We start from the raw sequence: 8,413 nt of genomic DNA, 5'->3' as shown, positions 1-8,413 counted from the left end.
GACAAGCCTGCCTAATTTAGGGGCTTCTGTTACTACGGTGTGTTAAAGCATCGCTGGGCTCAAGAAGACAGGGATACCACTGTTGTTTAAGAAAATCAAGAAACTGCTTCAGGTGATGTGTTTGAAGGGGGCTCTGTCACAGCCCTGTCACTGCCTCCATGGGAGAGTTTGGGGCTGTCATCAGTGTGAAGGGGCAAGAGATCCTTCTAGTTCTGTCTTCTTTCATTAATACCTAACAGTCATTCTAGCTTTTAAATCCTTTTAAACAAATCCAGATTTGTTTTTGACGTTGGGGAGATATTCATCTTTATGCATTGCTTTATTTTCCCTTGAACTATTTATTCTGTTCCTTTGGCTCAAGTCTCTCCTCTGGGAAGACTGACCACTGAGTCTGTGCGAACTTCGCTCCCTTCTCATCTTTCTCTCCTGCATTGTCTCCAGCGTTTGCTGAGCTGTGGGACTGTGGGAGCATCAGGCTCTGCTCCCTGCCGACAGGAGGGCATCTGAGTGCCTCCTTCCTACCCTCTCTTCCCAGCAGAGATTTTCCTTTGCCCTTATGACTTTGGTTCCCATACTATCTCTTCTTATCTCAGCTTGTATTTTTTAAGAGTCTGGAACAAACACATTTCAAATTGTTCTGTGTCCTGCAGCAAATTTACAGTTTTCCCTTCAAGTTCAAAGAATTGCATTGTGGATCTTTTTTACCAGCCTGTTCTGCATTCTCCCGAAGCAGACTCGCAATAGTTGGATGGAGAGGCAGAGAAGACCCCATGAGGGTCCCCAGGTCACAGTCTTTCTGATATGGGCTGCATATGTAAAGTCCAGGGAAACAACTGGAGAAAACCCGAGGACAGGGGTCACCAGGCCAGCCATGTATGAGGGTGAGGCCGGATCCTGAGCCCTGCACAGAAACCAGAGAAACAGGAAGAAGGGGCATCAGGCCAATCGGGGACCCTGGGCTCTGCTCCTGAGCCCTGACTCCAGCTGTGACTGTTCACAGAGCCCCAGGCCTGGCATGGGCAGGTGGGAAGCTGTTAGCACACTCGGCTGGCTGGGATTTGCACTCTCATTCTTCAGGCTCACTGCTCCCAGAATGGGCAGAGACTCCTGGGCACCTCCTGCCCCCCTCACGCCCACCCTGCACCCTCTGCCACCCCACTACCCGCGTCCTTTCAGCTCCAGCCCCCAAAGCTCAAGCCTCTGTGCCCAGTGGCCAGAACAGAGCCTGGATCCCTGTTTTTTTTTGTTTGTTTGTTTTTTTTAAAGGAGCTCCAAGAGTTTGCTGTGTGTAGATTGGCGGCAGGGCCTTGGTGACACTGATCAGCAGGGCCAGCCTGAGCCCAGGCCCACAAACAGATCCCCTCCTCCAGAGCCTCTGCCCCGCCCCCACGGAGCCCAAGAGCACTGGGGTGGACAAGGCCTGACTCACTGTGCTGGCTCAGGGAGCAGAGCACATGTTGTTCACTGACGATGTTTTTAAATCTGGTCCAGCAGGAGATTTATTTAGTAAGACATTCTCCAATTTTTTAGTAAATGTCGACTATTATCTTTCATTTCCAGTGCTGACTCATGGCATTTAATGGAAAATTTCCCTTTTTATTTGTTTTCACGGATACTTTAACAAAAACTGGGGTGACACCTATTTTTGTTTCCTAGGATTTTTTTTAATGATAATTAAGAAAAATTTGAAGTTTTTTTTTAGCATAAAAGAACTTTCAGAGTTCAATCCCTGGTACAAAAAAAAAAAAAAAATCTCAGTGCCTCATATAATTATATCACAAACCATTTTAAAGTGAAGGTTGGATGTCGGACAGCTGTTCTGTGGCGGGATGAGTGCTGCATAGTGAGTTAGGACCAATTATTCCCGTTTCTGCTTTAAGTATCTTAGAATCTTGGGTCTAAAACTTAGTTTCCTCAGTTGAGCACTAAAGGAAAAAGATAAATGTTTAGTTTCTATCTGTTAAACTTGTCTGTCAGATGGCTGTGAAAACAGCAAATATTCAGAAAAGATATATGAAAATTGTTGATTGTCCTATTTTTATTATTTCTCAAGAATGAGAGGACCGCAAACTAGGTTAGTGTTTCAAGTTGCAGCTGGAAGACTTCTTTAAACACTGTCAGAATCCACACGTGAATGCGATTTTCTTAACACCATCGAAATGGCTGCTCTTCCTCCTGGTTTTCTCATGAATGGATGGTAGGGTTTTCCCAAGGCTGTGTAACATGTGATATCAGAGCAGGCTGAGTACCTAAAAGCGGATAAAGACAGAGTTCTCCATGCCAGACTCTAAGAGGCTTGCACAGCTGCGAAGCAGTGCTACCCTCTCCACTAGAAGTTTTACAAAATCTATTATTTATTTTAACATCTAACAGATTGATCACTGATATTTAAATGAGTTAATATATACTTTTTGAAAAGTTCTGTTTTACTTTCAAACAAGAATTACCAACAGGTATAACCCACGCAAATACTCTCTGGAGTCTTCAGTAATTTTTAAGCGTGTGAAGGAGTCCTGAGGCTAAAATGTCTGAGGGACACTGACAGAGGCTATGCTCAAGGTTAACCCACAATGGTGTTTGTGGAACTTCCCTCTCTGATTCTAGAACACTGAGGCTGATTAGTCACCAATTCACACCTATGTCAGTTACCTATGTTCTAAGTACTAGTGATCACCAGGCAATATGATTCAAAACTAACTGTTGCAACCACAAAGAGAGGGATGTTTTGTCTTCCATAATATTCTGTGGCTATACAAGATGTGGTAAAACTATGGTAAATGTTTAAGTTTAAAATACAGTAATCACACTGATTATTACTCACTTCAGAGCACACTCATCTCAGTTTTCTTGCCACTTTCTGAAGCACGTGTGGACGTTTTCCTTCATGAGAATCTTTAGTTAAATTTTTTTTGGTGCCTGATATCCTGGGTTGAAAAGCATTTACCTTCCACGATGGTTTTGACTTCGGTGAAGATCCAGGAGTCTCACAATGAGTCAGGCAGATGAGGACACACCGTGATGTTTTTACGCACCTTCCTCTCTGTTGGGTGGCACCGGGCAGCCACCGTCACTGTATTTATGATCAGACCTCATAAAAACTCTCGGGAAAGAGGACTTTAGCACTGTCTCAAAAGGTGGGACGAACCATGAGGCAAGTGTGTTCAAAGCAAGGGGAGGTTTGGAAGGGGCTCCTGGCAATGAGTCTTTTGCCGTGATAAAACTTTAAACATTCATTGCATTTTCTGATTTCACCTCCCACATTTCTAAAATGGTCATTTATTATTAGCTCTTCTTTACTGAGCAGGGGCTCTGCAGCGAGCTTCTTCCATGTGCTCAGGCAGTGTGCACAGTGGTGCTGGCTGTGCCGTGGGCCTTGCTGCGATCGCCTCACACACATGAGGAGACCGAGGCCCCGGGTGTGCAGGGCCTGGGAAGTGGAACAAGGAGCAGGTAAGAGCCGGCCAGCCTTGGGGCCAGCTATCCTGTCTTACTTTCTTGGAAGCCAGTGCCTTAGAAGTCAGTGCTGGTCCTTATGACTGGCCTTCACTAACCCATGCCTTGCCAGATACAGGTTAAACTCAGAGGCTGAGCAATGAGCTCCACTGCAGCAGCACGGTTGAGCCACAGGTGTGCAATCCTTCCATAAACATGCATGGCATTTGTGGGCACTGTTCTGCCTTGTTCAAACAAGGCAGGCAAGAATTTCTGCTTGCTTAGGCTGTATGCTAATCACAGGAGACCAATGGTGTTCAGAAGTAATAAGTATGGAGCTGGACCTGGTGTGGTGATGCACATCTGTAATCCCAGCACTCTGGGAGGTTGAGGCAGGAGAGCTGCAAACTCCAGCCCTGAAAACTAAGTGATTTAGTGAGACCTTATCTCAAACTAAAAATATTTTGAAAGGACTGGGGAAATTACTCAGGGTGCTGGAAGTTATAAAAGATGAGAAAATTTCACCGGAGATGGAAGGGATGTATTTTTGGAGTCGAGCTCTCACTGTTGTCCAGGCTGGTCTCCAGCCTTGGACTCAGGCAACCTTCCTGCAGCTGAAGTAATGTGTTGAGGTCTGGCTGGTGTACTTTATCAGTGACAAGAAGTCGGGTCAGCAGGGGAGCACAGGGGAGACAAAGTCAGAGATGTCAGCAGGGCGGGTGACGTCCTGGGTAAGAAACAGGCTGGGCTCACACAGTGTGAGGACAGGTTCTCACACGGCTCACGCTGGCTGCCCACTGAGGATGACCTGGATGAGCCTGGCAACCAGGGACAGCGGTGCAGGTGTGGAATGCTGCGGCTGGCAGGAGGATCTAAACCCAATGCCAGGGTTTGTCCAGATAAGAACTGAACAGCAGACAAGCTTTTGTGGTAGAAGCTGTGATGCCAGGCATCACAGAGAACTGACTACTGCTAAGACACCATCCCCAGAAGGATAGTGAACCGTCTTCTTTCTGTTTGCACTGATCTATTTTTAGAAGTGCTGTATTTGGAAGAACTTAACAGTAGTAGGTCTGAGAATCTTAAGAAATGAGTAATTACATTATTCATAGAAAAATACGCCAGGTGTGGTGGCACGTGCCTGTAATCCCAGCACTGGGGAGGCTGAGGCAGGAGGATTGCTGTGAGTTCAAGACCAGCCTGGGCTACATAGTGAGTTCCAGGGCAGTCTCAACTACATAGTGAGACCCTGTCTCAAAAACAAACAAAAACAAACAAAAGAGGCGGGAGTTTGTGGGAGTTCAAGACCAGCCTGGGCTACATAGTGAGTTCCAGGGCAGTCTCAACTACATAGTGAGACCCTGTCTCAAAAACAAACAAAAACAAACAAACAAACAAACCCCCCCCCCAAAAAAAGGAAAGAAAAAATGAATGCGTGGCTTGGGGTGGCCACTGTGTGGTGAGGGCTACATGACTCTGCATTTATGAGGTGGCCACATGTATGGCACGTGGATTTATGAGGCACCACAGTGGACAAAATGTGCTTACTGGGCTTCAGTGCAGTGGTTCGTGGTTCTGAAATCCAAGTGCGATTGCTAGTCCTGTGTAGAGAAAGATCAGCTGCTCAATGACCAAGGCATAGAAATGAGTTTACCTGTTTCTCTTTGCTTTCAGTGTTTCCAAAGGAGACCCTGATACCTATATGGATTCATTTAGTGAGTATTCTTGCTTTAGAAGAGGAGCTATGTGGTCAAAAGTGGTGTTTAAAATCCCAGGGAGTTAAACAACCAATGTTTGAATTCTCATTCCATGCTTAGTAGTTGTTCAGTTCAACACATTACCTAACCCTTAGCTTGGCTTCTTCTCTGAGAAATGGGAAAATACAAATGTACCCACGCACCAAACATAGCATATAGCAAGTACACAATACATGTTATTATTTTATAAGGCCTTGTTGCAAATTTCAAGGAAAACATTTTTATTAATGCATTGTCTAATATTAATGCAATGATGGGTGACTTCTTTTTTCAATTACTATTAATGCCATAAAACAAAATCTTGTGGCTTCATGTCTAAGAAATCCAGAAGTATTTTGTCTAAGACAAGGAGAAGAAAACTTTTATACTTAAAATTCATTTATTGATATCTTAAAATATGTTTTAGTTCTGAAACTATTTCATATTTATTTTGGAGAAAAAGCACTATTCTAGTCATAACTATAGCAAATGCCAAGGCAACCATTCCTTCCACAGGAAAAAAGTTATGAAACCTAATTAGTAGAAAAATATATAGGAAAAATCATTCAAATGTCACATAATTTCCTAATTCAGGCTTTTCTACTTTGTTCCACATGCTTTCTCTTTGAAAAGAGTCTTTCTTCAAGCCCTTGGCAGTTCAAAGTAGATTTCTAGAGAAAATATAAATTTATCAAGCAAAAAAAACCCTCTTTTGGGGAGTATTAATTACAATTTTTTATGTTTTTTTTTTCCTGGTGGTATAAACATTGTTCACCCAAAACAACAGTAAATACTCTTATGAGACCACATATTTACATGTGTTTGAAAACCTGAAATTCCCCGGAACTCCCTAAGTATATATTTAGGAATTTGTGTATGTTTTTGCTATAAATACTGAGCTATAGCATAATAGGCATTATGTTGATGTGTTTGTACAGTGTGTCATTATGTATAGAGCAACACTGCTAAAATTATCCTTAAAAAATAATACAACGGAGGTTGAGTGTGAGGAAGAACACTCACATGGGCCCTTGCAGTTGTGCCCATGAAGGGCTGGGCTTGCAGGCTGAGGGCACAGCATGACAGCCATCTTCTTCCCACCACGGCCTGAGCCAGACGAGCCCGTGTTTATTTGAATAAAGCCACAGCAGAGCTGCTGTTGGGAATCAGTTTGGCTCTGGACAAAGCTCCCCCCCAAAGCCAGGAATCCGGCCTCACACAGGGAATGGATTTGAAGGCGTATTTCTTAGTGTGGGAATGGCTTTCTACTGACATGCAGGAAACAGCCCGCAAATGGAAAAATATTTTTCCCTCGAGCTGGCAAAAGTCTCAGTAACCCCATGCGCACACAAATCAATCTGATCCACCATCAGCTTCTTCCCAGGGCAGTTTTTCTCAGATGATTAGGCCTCCTTACCACATGGATTTGAGTTTCCAAACTCAGCAAAAGTTGTGTGAGTCAGCTTCAGTAGCAGCCTCTGTGTGTGCCTGGCACTGCTGGCCCAGGTCTGTGCCCCTGAGAAGAATTGATGTCGCACAGGACGTCACCCTAGGAAGGCGGCCTTTGGAAAACCAGTCTCGTTTCCAAGAATGATGGTTCCCTCAGGGTTCAGGAAAGCCTGTGGTGTTTGAGAGCCTCCTGACTTCCGCTGAGCTTGGCAGATGAGCTGGCTTACTCTGAGTCCCCAGGGCTCTTAAGAAAAGCAGCAAGGAGAAAGCAGGGCAGGGTCGCTAAAGACACAGTAAACTGAGGATGCTGGGACCTGGGTTGGCTCAGCTTTCCAGGGGACAGCATGAGAAAACGGCAGTTTTAGGGACAGACTTTAAAATCTCCCCATGTGTAAGATGTACATCACAGGTATAAAAATACCTTTAAACAGAGTGAAAACTAATAGAGATATGCAAAGTGATAAGAAATTATGATACTAATTGAGCACAGCAGCACATACTTATAATCCCAACTACTCAGGAGGCTGAGGCAGATGACAACTTCAAGGCCAGCCTGGGCAACTTAGTGAGACCCTGTCTCAAAAAAGCAAAGGTGTGCAGGTGTGGGTTGGAAATGTAGCTCAGCCCTCTCTGGGTTCAATCTCCAGTACTGCAAAAAAAATTAGTATCAGTTATTTTTAATTTTTTCCCTGTAGAATTTCTCAGATCCTTCTGGAGGAGGATTTTTGGTGTTTCTCAAAATTTCTTAGGCACATGACCTTTTTTTGGTGAAACATCATAAGAATTAATATCCAAGGAATATTTTGGGGGGAAACACTACTATCTTTTTTTAAAAAAAATATGGAATGCTTCACAAATTTGTGTGTCATCCTTGCGCAGGGGCCATCCTAATATTCTCTGTATGGTTCCAATTTTAGTATATGTGCTGCTGAAGCGAGCACAGAAACACTATTATCTTAAAGCATGCATTTACACACAACTGAGTAGCAACACCAGCTTGTTTCTCTAAATTAATCTCTCAGCAAGTTAGCAAAACCTGCATGAGGCATTGTGGTAACAATCTAAAAACTCAGTCACAGTATCTCTATTCCCCTTGCCATCCTCTAGAGAAATTAGCAACTCGTTGGTCTACTGATTTTTATAATAAATTCTTCCCCTCATATCAATAACTCTTTGTATCTTTTTGTGCTGAATCAAGATAAAGAGCAGGCAGTTATTGAATGAGGAAAATCGAGTTTCTTCTCAGCTGCCTCCATGGCGTCAAACCCACAGAAGTGCAAAGCTTGCCAGCTGAAGTGCCTGAGGTGCATCTCCTGCAGGGGAGAGGTAGCCGCAAAACGGCTATGTCCAGGGGAGCGGGACTTTGATGGTGTCAGCCTGAGGCACCTCGTCTCTGTCCCACTCCCTCAGCGCTCAGGGATGCACTTGAATTTCCATTTAATTCCCACAAGTGCTCTGAGTACCAGTGTATGAGCTGAAAGTGTGGAGCGTTTCAGTGTGTTCTTTCCACTTTGTTTCAATTTTTCAATGAATGTCCATTTTGTAAACTCAGATGTAGGTAGCACTTCTCAGTGACATTATATACAATTTATATTGCAATTTTCTAGATCTCAGTGAGGTCCTATCTGTTTCTAACAAAACAAAAACAAAAGCAAAACACACAAAAAGAGCCTTCCATATCTTGAAAGTTTAACTGGCAAACGGTGGCTGTTCATGATGGATACCTGGCTACATTTTTTAAGACTTGATTTTTTTTTCAAATTTTATAACTTTTACTACTATTTTTTAGCAACAAC

The 8,413-nt window shown here is 43.7% G+C and overlaps 1 non-coding gene across 1 annotated transcript; it reads right to left on the bottom strand.

Moving 5' to 3' along the window:
- Positions 1–7,451: 7,451 nt before the first annotated feature.
- Positions 7,452–7,558, bottom strand: LOC117286596. Its single transcript, XR_004517765.1, has one exon. It is a non-coding gene; the product is annotated as a U6 spliceosomal RNA (small nuclear RNA).
- Between the last annotated feature and the right edge of the window lie 855 nt (positions 7,559–8,413).

This window comes from Fukomys damarensis, unplaced genomic scaffold, assembly GCF_012274545.1.
Source record: "Fukomys damarensis isolate Sample0158 unplaced genomic scaffold, DMR_v1.0_HiC HiC_scaffold_17, whole genome shotgun sequence".
NCBI classification, from domain to species: Eukaryota; Metazoa; Chordata; class Mammalia; order Rodentia; family Bathyergidae; genus Fukomys; species Fukomys damarensis.
The sequence above is the reverse complement of the archived record's forward strand: the minus strand, read 5'-3'. Positions and strand labels throughout refer to the sequence as shown.